Raw genomic sequence first — 18980 nt, 5'->3', positions numbered from 1 at the left:
TTAAGTTTACAAGACAAACTGGCACAAGACAAGGGGCGACAGGACTATTTATACATGAGGTAAGGGGACACAGGTGACAACAATCAGGGGCGGGGCAGACGATCACAGAAGCGGGAAAACACACAAAGGCAGGAAGTTAAGTGACCTGGAACAAGAGGGAAAGGAAAGTTTCAAAACAAAACAGGAAGTGCAAGACGACACTAGACAAGAGTGACGGTAACTTAACATAACGTGACCTGAGAGATATTCAACACTGAACATGAACATTAAATAATCTGACGGGACATGACAGCCAGACGCTAATAATTAGGATAACATTCTCTCAAATGCTTTTGGCTATTATTATGGATGCTATTTAATATCAGTCAGAAAATGTCAAAGTACGCAACTAATTTAAAAGAATAGTTAAACATGTTCACACTTATTTGCTTCCTTTCTGAGAACAATATCAATCTCATGTCTGTGTGTCTGCAGAAATGGATTTTTTGGCTTCGGCGCATCAGCTGTATACAACATCTGACGTATTATCACCTCATAAAAATGATATGGTGACAGTAGCCTACACATGCAGCTGACATAGAGGAACATTAGCCTTGGTTTGCAGTAATGGTCCACCTGTAGTGTTCACCTGATGAATGCGAGTCCAATATCTGCCTCTCAAACACTCCACTAAGTTTACCAGCTAGTCACTAACTAAAGCTGTGCTGTTGGTGCTGAGCAGGTAGTGTACAGTGTAGAAGAGCTTTCTGACTGAAAGCAGCTGTCTGCTGCAGCTGGAAACAGGGTTGATGAGAGTGTAAAATTGAACTGAATAGTAAAGCAAAACAAAAGCAATAAGGTGACAGAAGCTTAAAGGCTCAGAAGAGCTGAGAGGAAATGTAGAGGTGTTGATAATTCTCTGTTGGTCTATCACTGCATGCAGGGGAATCAGCTAGCTTGGCTCTGGGAAACCAACACCTTTAAAGATCACTAATTAAAGAATTGCATCTCATTTGTTTAATCTGTACACAAACAGAAATGTAAATACGACAATTTCTGGTTTTAGGGAGAGCTACTGATTGTGCTGGAAAACCAAAATCTGTGCTCACTGCAGCATCTGGCGACCCGTGCTTTAGCCAGAGTCTTTATGTTTTCCTACCTAGGTAAAGATTGAACAAAGGGGATATGACTTTGTAGTGACTTATTAGTGAGTTTTAGAGGTGTTGGTAGTATGTTTTTGAACTTCGAACTAAGCCAGGTTAGCGGTTTACCCATGTTCCAGTCTTTATGCTAAACTAAGCTAACACATCATGACTCCATCTCTGTACTCAACACACAGACATGAGATTGATATTAAACTTCTCATCTCACTCTGAGAAAGAAAGAGAATAAGTGTATTTTCTTAATAACTGAACTATTCCTTTGAGCTGTAATCGACCTGCAAATACAAAAAAATGTTTAGTTACAACTTTGGTTAGCATGCTTCAAAAGGACATTCCCAAATCCAGCTGTTATGTTAGGGTCAAATCTTTTTCACAGTGAGACAAATAAAAAAGGAGCACATTGGGAAGAAACCTGACATTACCTAACAGAATGACTTCCTCACTTATGGTTGGAGTCCCAGAGTTTACTCTGCTCTCAGCTGGAGTTTGTATGTGAGGGATACACACTGCCAGAACTGAGAATTGCTCATGCTGCTGAAATGTAGTGAAACAATTCCTCCCGAAGCCTCACTACATTGACTATGTTCCCAATTCTCTCCTCCCTTGCACTGAAAACGTCTGCACAAGCCCATCCCACATGCTCTCAAATGGACATGCAGACTAATCACAGCTTGATTTAGTTTTGTGCTTGCTCAGTAGTTTTGTCGTTAATGAACTTCTCTACTTTGGAGGTTGGTTTCTGTAATTTGGTCATTAGTCATGTCACCTCCCACTTTTTTAATAAGAAGAGGTCAATTATAACAATATTGATTGAGGTCAGTTCTTATTAAACTTTGCCAAAGCTTCACGTTCCCCTTATCACTTAGTAAAAAATAAAACCATGCAAAATGTTATAACTATCTTGTATTGGATTGAATATACTATAGTTGGAGTAATCCGCCTGAGTAGGAGTCGTGTAGAGTAGTCCACTGACTCCTGACTCCTGATGACCTTTGAGTGGATGCTATAGTTTTGGTCTGAAGTTCACAGAGAGCTTGTTGTCTGTTTCTGGTGGTCAGTCTCTTTTACAATATTAGCAAATAGTTGCCACAACAACTCCAACTCCAACATTGGCTTTCATTAGGAGTTGTGTTTCTGTCAGTATTACGGAAAAGCTGCTGGCCCGATTATCATTAAAGTTAGTGGAAGGGTGTAGCATGGGCCCAGGAAGAACACATAAAATGTGGGAGCGGATCCGAGACACAGGGCAGATATACAAATCATTTTTCACTTCCGTACATCGCACACGCGTTAACATTTGGCCTTGGTGTAGGTCTGCACAATTTTCGCTAGTCTACTCAGTGGGTTCATCTCTGTGAGTGATACTTGCTCAGCTTTAAGGTGATGAGTAGTTGAATTGTTTCTACAAGGAAGCGGTCAATGCAAAAGACTGAAACAACTCATACACACTCCCTCTGATGCTTTGCAGAGCGTTATATGTTATGTGGCACTCTGCTGACATCTGCTGGTTTCGCTGCATATGTCCTATACTGCGAATCATATTGCAGATCAACAGCAGAGAGGCAGAACAGTCGTGATGTAACTTTACACATTTAGATTCAATAATTGGGATGGAAAATCAGTACACCACCTGATCTCTGTCATTTACATTTGAATGTTCTCATTTCTAAGATTTGAGGGTTTTAGGCAATTTAAAAATTAATCTCAACACAAGGTTGACTCAACCATCTATGATGGACCTCATAGAATTGCTCAGTTGCCATGAAATTGTAGATGTAAACCGTCTTTAAAGGATTGTTGTGTAAAAAAAAAAGAACACTTTTAATTTAAGATAACATTGAAACAATGCTTTATATAATCAGACAAAACTTATATTTCCTAACTAGGTAAACAACATTTACTTGACACTCCGCTTAATGATTTAAAAATTGCCAAAACATAACTCTAGTGTCAGTGAGAAGAAAGAGTGTGTATTTAAGTGAAATGCCACGGTTGACTGCAGAAATACATTTCTGCAACATTATACTGACAGCCTATGTGTCAATGTGTGATGCACAAAGCATAATGGGGAAAAAGCTGTCACTCTGCATCAAGCATCCAATCATTTACTGTGGCATGTGCTGAACACACTGGTGAGGAGAAGATGCAGTGGAGTGATGCAATACAGACACACATCAGTGTATCTATCAGTGAAAGGCTTCAGTAGGCACGGAAACTAATCAAAAACAAACCATTCAAAATGAGCCAGAATGTCAGATTTTGAGTCGTATTTGTATACTTTAAAAGAAAATGAGAGCAGTGGGTAGAACAATAGTTTTGTGACTGAGGAGTGATTCTGTCAGTGAGTCAATCACTGCTCACCTCACATACCACAGTAGCCTTTGGTAAATGTGCTGAGCCAACATTTCTTGAATAAATTAAGGTAAAAAAAAAACTATTAAAAAAAGATTTAAAGAATAAAAATGCAAGAGGAGCCCTAACTTGGCAGGTCTTCTAATTTGTCACATGACTGTGTGCAACTTCTAAGCATCCACTTGAGGGGAAAGCGTGTGCTCATTGTTCAACGTCAAACAATATTGATGATCCTGAGAATTTAGAATAAATTATTTTCTAAGATTATTTTCTATTATTTTCTAAGACCTCTCTGGGAACCATCACCTTATCGTGGTGGAGAGGTTTGTGTGTCCCTATGAACCTGAGAGCTGTGTTGTCTGGAGCCTAGTGCTCCTGGTAGGGTCTCCCAAGGCAAATTGGTCTCAGGTGAGGGGCCAGACTAAGAATGGTTCAAAAACGACTTCATGAAAGAAAGGGAAAGGAAAGGAGAGACCCTGCCCGGAGGAAGCCCAGGGCCCCCGTCTAGAGCCAGGCCCAGAGGGAGGGCCTGACAGCGAGCGCCTGGTGGCCCGGTCGGGCACAGCCCGAAGAAGCTACGTGGTGCCTCCCATCCATCCATCCTGTGGGCCCACCACTCATGGGAAAAACCGCTGGGGTCGGGTGCGCTGTCACACGGGTGGCAGTGATGGTCAGGGACCTCGACGGACCAGACCCGGGCAGCTGGCTCTGGGGACGTGGAACGTCACCTCTCTGTGGGGGAAGGAGCCGGAACTAGTGCGGGAGGTGGATCGCTACCAGTTGGATCTGGTGGGGCTTACCTCCACGCACTCTTGGCTCTGGAACCGTACTCCTGGATAGGGGTTGGACTCTATTCTTCTCCGGAGTTGCCCAAGGTGTGAGGCGTCAGGCCGGGGTGGGGATACTCACTAACCCCCTACGTTGGAGTTTATCCCGGTGGACGAGAGGGTCGCCTCCCTACGCCTTCGGGTTATGGGGGGGAAAACTCTGACTGTTGTTTGTGCCTATGCCCCAAACCGCAGTTCTGAGTATTCGGCCTTCTTGGAGACCCTGAATGGAGCCCTGCAGGGAGCTCCAGTAGGGGCCTCTGTAGTCTTGCTGGGAGACTTCAACGCACACGTGGGAAACGATGGAGACACCTGGAGAGGCGTGATTGGGAGGAAGGGCCTCCCTGATCTAAACCCGAACGGTCGTTTGTTGTTGGACTTCTGTGCTAGCCATGGAATGGCCATAACAAACACCATGTTCGAACATAAGGATGCTCATAAGTGCACGTGGTACCAGAGCACCCTAGGCCAAAGGTCAATGATCGATTTCGTAATCGTATCATCTGATCTGAGGCTGCATGTTTTGGACACTCGGGTGAAGAGAGGGGCGGAGCTGTCGACTGATCACCATCTGGTGGCGAGTTGGATCAAGGGGTGGGGGAAGACTCTGGACAGACCTGGTAAACCCAAACGAGTAGTGCGGGTGAACTGGGAACGTCTGGAGGAAGCCCCTGTCCTGGGGATCTTTAACTCACACCTCCGGCGGAGCTTTTCAGCCATCCCTGTGGAGGTTGGGGGCATTGAACCTGAGTGGGCGATGTTCAAAACCTCTATTGCTGAAGCTGCGGTGATGAGCTGTGGTCTCAAGGTCTTAGGTGCCTCAAGGGGCGGTAACCCTCGAAAACCGTGGTGGACCCCGGTGGTCAGGGAAGCCGTCCGACTGAAGAAGGAGTCCTTCCGGGTTATGTTATCCGGGAGGACTCCGGAAACAGTTGCAGGGTATCGAAGGACTAGAAGGGCGGCAGCTTCTGCCGTGTCAGAGGCAAAGCAGCGGGTGTGGGAGAAGTTCGGAGAAGCTATGGAGAAGGACTTTCGGTCGGCACCAAGGTGCTTCTGGAAAACCATCTGGCACCTCAGGAGGGGGAAGCGAGGAACCATCCAAGCTGTGTACAGCAAGGGTGGGACCCTGCTGACTTCAACTGAGAAGGTTATCGGCTGGTGGAAGGAGCACTTTGAGGAACTCCTGAATCTGACTAACATGCCCTCTATGGTTGAGGCAGAGCTGGAAGCTGATGGGGGATCATCGTCAATTTCCCTGATGGAAGTCACTGAGGTAGTCAAACAACTCCACAGTGGCAAAGCCGCAGGGGTTGATGAGATCCGTCCAGAAATGCTGAAGGCTTTGGGTGTTGAGGGGCTGTCTTGGTTGACACGCCTCGTCAACATTGCGTGGAAGTCTGGGACAGTGCCTAGGGGTTGGCAGACCGGGGTGGTGGTTCCCCTATTTAAAAAGGGGGACCAGAGAGTGTGTGCCAACTACAGGGGTATCACACTTCTCAGCCTCCCTGGTAAAGTCTACTCCATGGTACTGGAAAGGAGGGTTCGGCCGGTAGTCGAACCTCTGATTGAAGAGGAACAATGCGGATTCCGTCCTGGTCGTGGAACAACAGACCAACTCTTTACTCTTGCAAGGATCCTGGAGGGGGCCTGGGAGTATGCCCAACCGGTCTACATGTGTTTTGTGGATCTGGAGAAGGCGTATGACCGGGTCCCCCGGGTGATACTGTGGGAGGTGCTGCGGGAGTATGGGGTGAGGGGGTCACTTTTGAGGGCCATCCAATCCCTGTACGCCCAAAGCGAGAGTTGTGTCCGGATACTCGGCAGTAAGTCGGACTCGTTTCCCGTGAATGTTGGCCTCCGCCAGGGCTGCGCTTTGTCATCAATCCTGTTCGTGATTTTCATGGATAGGATATCGAGGCGTAGTCGTGGAGGAGAGGGGTTGCAGTTCGGTGGCCTGAGGATCTCATCGCTGCTCTTTGCAGATGATGTGGTCCTTATGGCATCATCGGTCTGGGACCTCACCTATGGTCATGAATGCTGGGTCATGACCGAAAGAACGAGATCATGGGTACAAGCGGCCGAAATGGGTTTTCTCAGACGGGTGGCTGGCGTCTCCCTTAGAGATAGGGTGAGAAGCTCAGCCATCCGTGAGAGACTCGGAGTAGAGCCGCCGGGGAAGACCCAGGACTCGGTGGAGATATTATATCTCCTCACTGGCCTAGGAACGCCTCAGGATCCCCCAGTCGGAGCTGGAGGATGTGGCCCGGAGAAGGGAAGATTGGGGTTCCTTACTGGAGCTGCTGCCCCCGCGACCCGATCCCGGATAAGCGGTAGACGATGGATGGATGGATGGATGGATAGATGGATATTTTCTAGGAGTATTTGCCATCTGCAAGATGTTGCACTCGTTTAGCATTGGAGGGTAGATAACTTGAGACTTGTGTTTGACTTTGAACATAGTTGCATCAATTTAAACAATCTAGTTTTATGCTGGGTTGAAAGACAGTTGTACCTGTATTACATAGTATTAAAGTGTATTAAATATCGGTAACATAATAATAGAATATGTCCATTTGTTCCACATGACCTCAGCCTTCAAAGAAAATGTTTTGGAGGCAAGACAGACAAGATCATATCTAAAAATATTGTGTTATGTGTTGTTATACTCATCTCACCACATGATGGCACTATGTAGTTACCAAACTTCTTACGTCTGATAACACTGTGGTACAATCCTTAGTGAAATGGCAGAATTTGTGAATCCTCTTATACATTTGTTTCTCGTGATTCCAACATAAATGTGTATCTACATATTTAGCTGCCGTATTTAATTGTTTGCACACTACAAATTAAACAACAGGTGGCATCTACGGTCATGATTTCCCCTGACGTCTCTTTAACAATTTAACATGCTGCTGCTCGAAGAGAAAATACGGCTCTGTCAGATTTATGGGACCTCTCATGTAGGCATAACTGGCCCCAGGCAAACTGAGGGGCCGACAGGGCCCTGCAGACACCAAGCAGCAAGTCATTCTGGAACTCCTGCGTATTTGAAACTACAAATATAGAAATCCTTGATTCTTTTCTAAAGCTGCACAAGTCAATCTTTTCATATCATGTATTAGATTTTTGTTTTGCACATTTACACATTAAAAAGCTCATTTTGAAAGTGCTAACCAATAGAAAAAAACAAACGATTATAATGTGTCTTCTGGTTGGTCGTGTTAGGCTTACATTTCAGTATGCACCATTCCTAATTCCACTAGCATTAGCATTTAGTTTGATCTTGAATTCAAAATGTAGTAAACATCAGCCTTGTTTGTTAGTGTGGGAGAAACCTGCTAATATACAATGGTGCCATGTGACTGTCCTCCTCATGTTTCAAGCTTTATCTGAACTTGTGAGAGAGTGACCAACAGTACAGATAGCACCATCTTGTATCAAATTCCAGAGATGCTACCTCTTAAAAGTTATTTACCCTTATGGAAAAAACAATGGAAAAGTTTCCTCTGGCAAAACTTGACAGTCAAAGCTAAACGTTATGCAGTAATGTGGGATCAGATTCCTGCCGTGAAATTCGAGACAAGAGAATTGAAAACGTCTTTAGTGCTTTTGGTGAGTAGCTCTCTGCTAAACATCAAAGGTCAGAGCCGGTAAAGTGGGCAGGAAAGTTACTTCAGCAAGGTTAGTGTGACTGAACCAAAGCCTCTGACATCAGCTGACAAATCACTCCGGGCTTTATGTCACAGTTCCAGGTTGAAAGATTACACTGATCAGGTTTCAGTGTTCTTTGCTCTAAAATCTGTGGGAGTGATTCACACAGACACCCTGCTCCTTAACTCCTCTTCCTCCTCCTCTTCCTCAGATTGCATTTGAGTTGTACAATCTGGAAAGCTGCAGGATGTGGACTTGTGATTGTACTTATAATATTTAGTCCTAGAACCATTATTAATCAATTAGGTAATTGACAATGAATCTAAAACAATTATGATAAGTAAGTCAAACCTGTGTTGGTTCCAGCTTCCTAAATGTAAGTACTTGTGGCTTTTTATTGTTTCCAATCTGTTGGTTGAACAAAATGAATCATTTTATTATTATTCCTGTATTTAAATACAAAAACAACACATAATATAATGTATCAAATAATTAACAAATAACTACAATTTAATGTTCAAAAAAGAAAAAGTCTGGAGTGCTCGGGAGTTCAGAGAAGAAGAAGGTCAAGACACTCTTCTGGCAAAAGGTAAAAAGCCTTTAATCAGATGGCAATATCATGGTGAAACTCTAAAAACACAGACAATGCTTGTATCTGTATCTGTATCTCTTCAAATGGAGCTGAGTTGACAACCCACACGTGGCTGCACAAACAGCCTTCTTCAGGGTGTAACCCCCAGCACACAGCTTCCCCTTAACATGACTGCAAACACTGGATAACTGCAACCTGCTGGACAAGAAGCCAAAAGATTCACAGATGACAAGTGTAAAGTAGGTGTAAAATTTAATATATATATATATATATATATATACATACATATAAAGGACTAAAATCAATGTATTCATTTAGTCCTGGATAAGCTCTGGCCTACATTTGGTGTACTGTATATAAAAAGTTTAATAATTTCCATCGAATCCAATTAAATGTAACATTTTGTTATTACATTTATGTCGGCGTGTCTGTATCACATTCACAGCATCAGCAGTTATTGTGGAAATTGAATCGAGTCAACTCACACATGTACAGAGTGAAATTTAAACTCTGCATTTAGTAGTATGAGTATTATAAGTGGGCAGCTTTTATAATGGTCTACTGCCTTGCTCAAGGGCTAAGGTAGCAGTGCGAACTGGCAAATTGGCACCTCTCCAAGAACCAGTCCGTACCCGCGACCCTCCGGTCCCCAAGTCAAGTCCTTAAGGACTGATGCATGTGGGCGTGCACAAATACTGCTCTCTAATATATCGTATTACTAATGCAATTGCTATAATGCAACAAGTATGTGAATCGTCTTTTATTAATATTTTAAATTAAACTTGCTGAAGTGGCTTTGTGAAGCCTGAAACCCGCTCATTGCTGCTTGCAACTTTATTTGTTAAAAACAACATCACTGAAACGCACATTAAAGTCATAATCTTTTTTTTTAAATGAATCAAATTATTACTTAATTACATCTAGAATTATGACACATCCATGACTCCATAAGTTTTTCAACATTACACAATGTTAATGAAAACTAGTAGTACAGTAGTATGTGGTAGTATGTGTGACTATGGATGTGTACAGTAGGTCACAGCAGCCTTTCTATTACCGAGCTGTACATCTTCATCTATTCTCAGAACCCCACGCCCTTCACATGTCCTGCAGTCTTTGCTTTCTCCTCTCACTATGAAATCAACACTGAGAAGCACCTTATGTATGAGGCCGTAGTCTTCATTGTGGATGGATCAGAACAAGCCCTTAGGTTAGTGCAGCACAATTTGGATCTGCTCCCATTCCTCTGACTCAGTGGATGAGACAATGACTTTTCAATAAATCTGAAAAAAGTGCGTTCAGAAGAATCACCAGAGAATCATAAACTGACAGCTTCACTGCATACAAGCCTTGCTTCTCCATTTCTCGTTCCATTCTTTGGAAATATTGTCTTAGGTTGACAGCAGATGAAGATGGCACAAAGAGAAGAGAAGGGAAACATCCAGGTCACTGCAGACACACCCTTCTTCCAGGACAGGGCCCCACTCTGCTCTCTTTGGCTTGGGGGTCTGTACCTAAAAGGGTGAGACAGTCACAGAACAGGGACTTGCCACAGTATGATTTCAGCATGTTTGCTTTTACAATATCTCAGAGTTTTCTACCCAAAAAATGAGATGCATCCATCATTTGAAAAATGTGAGAACTAATTTCATATGATTGACAGCAGCAAGTTAAAAGGAATGGTTGCAATGCTTAAAAGAGACAGATACACTTTTATACTGTATATTGTTGTGGCACAAACAAACATAAAGCAGAATGTTGAATACTGGCTGACAACAGCTTTCCTACCGCAGTTTGTTAACTTTACTCACATCCTCAAGCACATGTACTACTATTGAACTGAGGAGTATAGTATTCCACTATAGACGGAATCGGAGTTTCGGGCTTCGCAATGCATGCTGGAGTGGCAAGCTTAGAAAAGTGAGCACCAACTCTACAAGGGCCACCATATTGGATTTCTTCTCTACGTGTTTACATTGTATTTAGCTTATTCTTCAAGCGTGTTGTAAACAAAGTTACTACTCTACAATGAGTTCTAACTCCTTTCTTATGATGAGGTTCAGATGTGGAAAGTCGAAGCTTTGAAAGTATTTTGCCGCAAGCGGAATTTAAAGGTTTCAGGAACAAAACTGGAGCTTATTGCCAGGGTGTTTGCTGCATCAGAGATGGGCATTGAGGAGCAACCAACAGCTAACGAAAGACTTTCAATCACAGAAAAAGAAAAGACTAAGCTTTTGGTTATGCCGAGTGGCGTTTCAGTGCCTGATCCCTTGACATTGCAGGATGGCTGAGTCAATGAAAACAACAGCATGACTTCTTGGCCGCCGATATACCTCAGTGATATAACATTATTTTTAATGTCTGACCACCCAGGGAACGATGTCGAGTTTCATAAACGAACTTTGAACGAATACAAAGAAGGCAAAGCATTTAGACTGTTTGACTCTGAAACAAATATCTTTCAATCCTCTCGCAGATTCTGAGTATAGCTTTTTGAAAGCAAAATGTACTCATTCAATGAAAATCTCCCATACGCCACGTTCGACATGGATCTGCGCAGTCAAGAACACTGTCGATATCATAAGTCCTTATTGCAGTTGTGTTGCAGGGTAAGCTATTATAAATATATACCTAACTTGTTTTTGTTAATTATTATAAAACTCAATATATAGAAAGTACATTTGTCAATATATAAATCATGTAGATAGACTACATACCCCTGGTCGAGTTCAGGATCAGGGAATTCATTTGTTGGTTTTCCTTGCATGAAATGCTCACTGCAAATCCGTGAACATTTCTTGAGCTACCAAGACTTCCCATTGTAATCCTGTCTCTTTACAGCTTTGGTCCATGCTAGCCTTCTATTATTGTTCTTTAGTGCTGTTGGAAATGGAAATAGTTCGAACGGGGGCTTGCAGTCGCAATTTTTGCAATTGTGAAGCTCACAATGAGATTCTGCCCATTTATTTAGCTTTTCCCCACTGTTTGAACATCTTTTCACCACACAATGTCAGTGTCCAAATCCCATAACTAGAAGAGCGATGATTACACACTATCTCTGATGCAGCAAACACCCTGGCAATAAGCTCCAGTTTTGTTCCTGAAACCTTTAAATTCCGCTTGCGGCAAAATACTTTCAAAGCTTCGACTTTCCACATCTGAACCTCATCATAAGAAAGGAGTTCAGAACTCATTGTAGAGTAGTAGGTTTGTTTACAACACACTTGAAGAATAAGCTAAATACAATGTAAACACGTAGAGAAGAAATCCAATATGGCGGCCCTTGTAGAGTTGGTGCTCACTTTTCTAGGCTTGCCACACCAGCATGCATTGCGATTCCACCGGATGCCCGAAACTCCGATTCCGTCTATATAGTATATTCACAGCCTTATTCCCTGCCTGAAGAAACATCTACACCTGAAGGGGTTTTATTATCTTGCGTCCCATCACAGTCTATTGCCTGAGGCTTTTCAGGTGTCCAATGGATTGACTTATACTAGTAGGCCAATTTTTTGTCATGACAATGAACAAATAGAACCAAATATTGTCAATTCATAGCTTTAGTACAACAATTTTGCTACTGGCCTAAAAAAAAACAGTCAAACTTTTGTTGGACTAAAGTTACATTTTCAGTGCTTCACCCAGAAGTACCTGGAGTGGGTTGTAGGTTCCTTCATTTTTCACTTTGTACTAACTTTTTAGAATCAGACAATCAGACAAACCTGGATTATATGTTTACCCCCTTAAACTCCTGGATGCCCCCAGGTTTTAGGTTGGGATCTGCTGCAGGCTCCAAAGGTATCTGAGCAATATTATTCAAACAGAAAAAAAGAGGAAAAGACCCACAAACATGAAACACAAAATGAACACAAAAATGAAAGTTTAAAAGCACAAGATGTAGCCTTCAAAACCCTCAATGCAGTGTTAAAAAGTGAGTTTGGACTCGCACTTTAAAGGTGAACTCCACAGATTTTACACATCAAGATCAGTTTACTTGGCATGGACTACTCCTCAACCTGTTGTATAAAGTCTGGAGGAGCTTTTAACAAGTCTGGGAAACAAAACCCTGATGATGTCATGAGGTCATCAGGGGTTATCTGAGCTCGGGCAGGGAGACACACACATTTTTTTATGGAAAGTATATGTTATAAATTTAAGGCGTGGAGTTTTAAAGATAAGATGTGTCCAAACTTCACACTACACACTAAAACTCTAAGGTTTTGAGTCTGTAGTGTGCAGTGGAAAAGTGACTAATTGTGATTTTAAACTCAATAAAATCAGTAGACTATTCAAATAAATTGGAAATGGGTGTAAAAAAAAGGAAAAATAATATATAATATGTTTGGAAGGACCTTTGTTAAGTTAAATTGGCGGTGGCATTTCAAAGTTAAATTTGGATTGACATGGTAAAATACCTATTATTAAGTGCAAAAATAGTACTTTGATAGGGTAATAGCTATAGTAGCCTACATAATTTGTGCACAATGATAATTTAGTAGGCTAGGCCAATGGATGCATAGCCAATGACACTGTCAATTATGTTGCATTACTGTAAATGTGGGATCCAGTATTTTTTATTTGACTAAAAGTCAGGTTATCTCAAACTATTCAGCATCAATTTTGACCATTCTTTTTTTGGTTGGCTATAAGCTTGTTGCACCTGTCTAATGACTGGTAAACTACATTACTTGTAGCATTTGAGGAGAAAGTTGAAGTGTCGCCGGGCTGTGTCTCCTTCCTCTCATTTGACCGTATTGACCGAGTCTGTCGGCGGCTCTGTTGACATGCAAATGTAAGAGAGAGGGAGGCGGCAGCAACCCCGGGGAGCGACGACAGAAGCGACTGTGTTTTCACTTTGTAGTTTCCTCTCAAACAACGTACTGTCGGACTAGCTAACACCGTTTCCATCCGAGTCGACACTCTTGTGACAATTTCTCTTCGAGGTTAGTAGTCTCATTTTTTAATGCTGTTTATTGTTTGTGTTTTCACGAAGATATCAGGGTTTACATGGCTTGCTTTTTGTACTGCGTACACTTTACGTGCCGAGCTCTGCGTTGGGACTCTGTTGACTTGAATTCACGTTCCCACTTCGAAAGAAATCACTGCACTATTCAAATGATGTAAACTAGTTAGCTCCCACAGTAACTTTATTGTAACTTCTAGCTTTATGTTAGCCTGTTCTGCTAAATATATTGCGACTCATACATGTAGGCTACCACTGCTTCTGAAGTGCCTCTTCTTAACTCCCTTAGCACTAGAACTATCACGCTGATATACCTACTAACGTTACCGATATGATAATAACATGTTAGCTTATCTGGGAAGCAAATGGTGACTTTATAGTGACTTTATTTTACTGAAAGTATTGCTTTCAAACTTTGGGTTCGTCTCTGTGACATCCCCGGTTAGAAATCCCTGTTATCCCCAAATATATGTATATATTTATCATTTTGCTTTTATTTATTTAAGCTCTAAGTTGAAATGCCTCTTCCAGACCTCCCTTAAGAAAGCTACTGATGTGTATGTGCTGCTCACTATTGAATGACCTCGCCAAGATATCCCCTCAGTGTTTTCATTATAGTAACACAATTCCTGATGTTTCAGCATAATATTCTTTGAAAATGTAGGCATATCATCATCTCCACTCAGATGGGTTTAGTGCAACCAAGTGTATATGAAAGATGTCTGAAATCAAGAATAAATGAAGTAATGAAAAATTAATCGGGACACTGGGTGCATATTAAGCACAGATCTAATTAGGCTACAGGCGCTGAACTAATACCACAAAAATGTAGGCTTGAAATCTTTTCTGCAGCATGGAACTTAGCCCAAGGCTTAACCTAAATATTTAAGTCTATAAGGTTCAACATTAGGGTATTTAACAGTTCAAGATATGAGCTTATTAGGAAAGGCTGGTCAGTAATGTGTTATAATGATAATACTTCAGCAACTTACACCCAGAAGGTAGAATGAGTGGTTGTTGTTGTGAGCTAGTAGTAGTAGTCTTGACAAAGTGCACATTTATTTGAATGGGATTTGTTTACGAGGCTTCAGTGTCTTCAGGTGAAGTCAGCGTCTATAGAGCCTGCATGGATACACACTAAAGCAAGGAGGGCTCTTTTCCTTTTAGGGTGACTTCCTCCACTAGAGATTGACCTAATGAGATGATGATTGGGTCCATGATTTGTGGATTTTCATGATCAGGGAAGAGGTCTGCTAGCAAACAAAATATTGATGTAAACGACATAAGTCTCAAATTTTCCCATAAATGTGTTTTGCAGATGTTTTTTGTGGAAGGAAAAGCTCTTGACACGTTTATCAGGCTTCAAAGATGGACACAATATGCTTGAAAGAAACAATAAATGTAACCATAACTTGAAAAAACTCCACAGGGTACCTATAACTGTGATGATAACATCATAACTGAACTGACTACAGCAACAGACACGGCACCGTGAAATTATGGCGTTATGGTCCTGCTGTAAAAGAGCTATTGAATTCATGTGAGATAAAGTTACACTGATGATTCATCCATTCTTCCTCATTTATTCCACTTTGCTGTTTGGCCAAAGCCTATGCTTCACAATTTCCAAATTTGGAACACTTTGAGGAATAGATGGCCCTCCATGGACCATTTTACAAATCTTTATTTTCATAAAAACCTTTAAAAAATCTGGAGACGGAAGCTTTCAACCTGTATACAGCGACATGTATTCTTGCTGTGTGTGTGAAGCCGATGAATGCACTGACGCAGTCAGTATGAGCCTTACCCGTCTGTCCGTCTGCTCGCGTCCCCAGGGGGCTGATTAGCACGGCACAGTGCTGACGAGGTCAGAGGTCACCAGGTGTATAATGGGCACATAATGAGCCTTAATGGGCCACAGGACAGGGGGTGAGGAGGGGGCATTTCACAGGCTCAAGAAACCAGACACTGTATGAGAGGCGATTATTAGATTTGTTTGTCAGATGGTGAGATGATGATGCCTATTGTGAGCATGTGTTGTCAAGTGCAAGTACACATGCTGAGATCTGCTAATTCCCATGATGCTTTGTGAGTGAAAATCAATGTTATTAAAACTTATTTTTTGCAGTGCCTTTTGACCAATACTATGATATTGAGAGAAAATATCACGTTGGAATCAGATTTACACATTTGAATTTTAAACCCAGCCTCAGGTGGCAGTATAATAGGATAGCTGATAGGATTTGCACACTGTTTGTCATAGCACTGCTTCCTAGTGAGGTACTAAAGATGCAAGTGAATAGCTCTGTGGCATAAGAAAAAGCTTTCTTTAGTCTTTTGCCTTGCAGGGGCTCTAAATCCCACTTAACCCTTTATTGGTATCTTGAAACAATGAACTCTCTGGCCATGCACAGCCCTCTTTCTCAGACTATGCATCTGCTGTCATTAAGTTCTCCCAGGGCAGAGGATTAAACAAGTGCGGGAAATATTGGTGTACGGGCGCTTTTTTCACCGGCAATGTGAAAAGAGACAAAAGGCTGGTGGAGCGCCATAGAGACTGTACTTTATATGTTTGTGTGTGTATTTTCTGTTGGAGGGGGCAATACTCTGCCCCACAGCTGACACTCAGCTCTCTCCAGCTGGAGATGAGACACCATGCTACACCTCCTCCTCCTTGTTCTAATTTGTGTATGTATGTACTTATTTATGTACGGTGGAAACAAACAATGATGTTTGTCTGTTTGACCATCATTATTTTATAGACTGCAGTCATTGTAGATGTACATTAATAGATCAACATCACAAAAAACAGGCAGATGGAGCAAGAAACACGGTAGTCGTAGAATTAGTTTATCTAGATCAGGGGTGGGGAACCTCCGGCCTCCGTGTCATCACGTGTCTTCACGTGGTCACGTCATGTCAAAAAACTTCAATATTAAACGAGACGGTCATTGATATCAGCGATCGCAGCATGGCGAGTGTAAACAAGAGAAAGGTGGATGCAGAATGTTGCACTTTCCAGGAGAAATGGACGAACGATTATTTCTTTGTGGAAGTTAAAGGCCAGTGTGTCTAGTTTGTGTGGTGATGAAAAATAATCTCGAGCGTCATTACTGCACGAAACATGCCAAACTGCACGAGCTGAAAGGACGAGTGCGTTTGGATGAAGTTAACGCTCTTGGGTGGAGTTTGGCCCAACAAGCAGCTCTCTGCACAGTGGAACATACTAACATGGACAGATAGATCGGTAGGCCACCACACCAAGAACAGACTGTTCCACCACTGCTGTGCAATACTCACTTTATTTTCTATCAATCACTTGGTACTGATATTATTTTGTATTATATTTAATTATTGTTTACTGCCTTTTCACTTCATATGTTCTTTTGCTGTGACAAGATACATTTCTCCGTTGTGGGACTAATAAAGGATTGCTGATTTCTGATAAAACGGAAAGATACATGGATAAAAAAGTTGCTTTTTTGCACAGCATATAAGAAAGGTGAAATGAATGGGCTGTGTCTTTAAACATTTGCAGAGGTTATGAGTTCAATAATTAGTATGGCCCTCGAAGGATGTTGTAAAAAATAAAATGGCCCTTGATAGGAAAAAGGTTCCCCACCCCTGCTCAAGACGATCTGGAACGGTGGTTCCCAACCTGAGGATCAGGACCCCCTAATGGGTCTAAGATACATTTTACAGGTTGCAAGGTGAAAACAGAAAAGGACAAAACATATCTGTAACACAAAAGCGTTTCCTTTAGGTTTTTAACAAAAAGCTTTTTGTAATTACTGGATAATTTTACCTCTTTAGGCCTCAAAAGACTATTCAAATACAACAATGCAAGAATGCAATCATTCCCAGTAAATAAGAGGCTGTGAACCAAAAAGGTTAGGAACCACTCAGAGGTCGCGTTAACCAAAAATGTTCCATCATTGACTGATGTTTTTAAATAATGATGGAAGAATGTTAAGGCCGTCTGTCATTTTGACACATTAGAACTGAGTGACGGCAATCCACCGTAACTTTAAGTAGTTCCCAGCGCGTCTCCTCCCCTCCTCTCTTCTCTGTGAGCAGCAGCGGTGCTGCTGGTGCAGGACGAGCGCATGCTGCAGGTTTTCCTCCCAATGAAGCGAGTTTTTGCAGGTACGGGAAATAAAATCCCACGTTCAGAGTTTTGCCGATTTTTGATCACTTCCCTGGGAGAAATATTTCCCAACTTTGGCTGAAGTGCCGCTACTAATTCAGACTCTGCTGCAGTAGCGCAGAGATCAAAACATGGCTGATGGTATGCCGCCATGGTTCAGCGGCTTATAGGGAATATATATCAGGGGACTATTACTGGTGTGACGGTCTGACAGTGGCATGCCACTTTCAAGCGGCACCTGCCGTTAGGAAACGGTATATGCCGGAGGAACTAGAGTGGCCTACCACTCCAGGGATCGGCATAAGCTGCTGAACCATAACCGCTTACCATCAGCCACTTTCATCTCCAGTGGGGCAGCAGAGCACCGTGGGTTCAGCCGTCAGAACAAAATTAAAACGGCCACAAGATGTCCTGTGTCCGAGGCAAAGAGGCAACAGCAAATTTAGTAAAAATGCATTGTTCATATTTGCCTGTTTAGGAACAATGGCTGCAGTGTTTTTAGCAGCCTTCGCTGTCAATGCAGAAAACAAATCTTTGTGTTTCTGCTTTGTGTGTGTCAATGTGAAAAGTGACCGCACAGTCAGTGTCTGTTCTTTATTCTCCATGCCCTTATAAATGCATAATCTAAAAGCTTGTTCTGTAAAATAATTATTTAATCTATCATAACAAAAATGAAATGACGGAATATTACGACCCTGTCCAACGAGAAAGTCTAAAGCAACCGCTGGATCTACTGCTCTCAACAATTTAGGAGGTCAAACAAGATGGAGGGCGCCTAAATGTAAATAATAATCCTCATTGCAGGAAACTGCGCAATAGAGCTCTATAATAGAGATTTCCTGCTTTTCTCTGTTTTATATCATATTAAAGTGAATATGTTTGTGTTTTGTACTGACAAACAAGACATTTAAAGAGAACATCTTGGACTTTGAGAAACTGGGATGAACATTTTTCATTTTTCACTTTTTCTTTTACATTTTATAAACCAAACGATTATTAATCGAGAAAATAATCATCAGATTAATGGTTAGTTGCAGTGTGCAGACATTTACAGTGAACAGCTGTTGGGTAATCATTGTACTGTTCACTCATGTTCTATCCTCCAAATAAATTTGACTAATCTGACCTGTCACACTGCTTGTGTTTCTTGTACCATCCGACTTCTTTTTACAGATGTCAATGATATTATTACCAATATTATTGTTATTAATCATTCCCATCAGTATATTAGCCGAATCAGCAAAAATAAAAGCCAAATTGTAATAAACTAATACTTTAACAAGGTTGAGGGACCATGTGAGTT

The 18980-nt window shown here is 41.9% G+C and overlaps 1 protein-coding gene across 2 annotated transcripts in view; it reads left to right on the top strand.

Annotated features, from left to right (window-relative positions):
- The first annotated feature begins 13384 nt into the window (after positions 1-13384).
- The window catches only part of ankrd6b (ankyrin repeat domain 6b), a 47840-nt gene continuing 42244 nt past the window's right edge, over positions 13385-18980 (top strand). For both annotated transcript variants that reach the window (XM_029425490.1, XM_029425489.1), the window contains exon 1: positions 13385-13510. The gene's annotated coding sequence lies outside the window, so the exon portion shown is untranslated. The remainder of the gene's footprint in view (positions 13511-18980) is intronic.

This window comes from Cottoperca gobio, chromosome 24 (assembly GCF_900634415.1).
Source record: "Cottoperca gobio chromosome 24, fCotGob3.1, whole genome shotgun sequence".
Taxonomy (NCBI): domain Eukaryota; kingdom Metazoa; phylum Chordata; class Actinopteri; order Perciformes; family Bovichtidae; genus Cottoperca; species Cottoperca gobio.
Note: the sequence above shows the minus strand (reverse complement) of the source record. Positions and strands in the feature narration are given on the sequence as shown.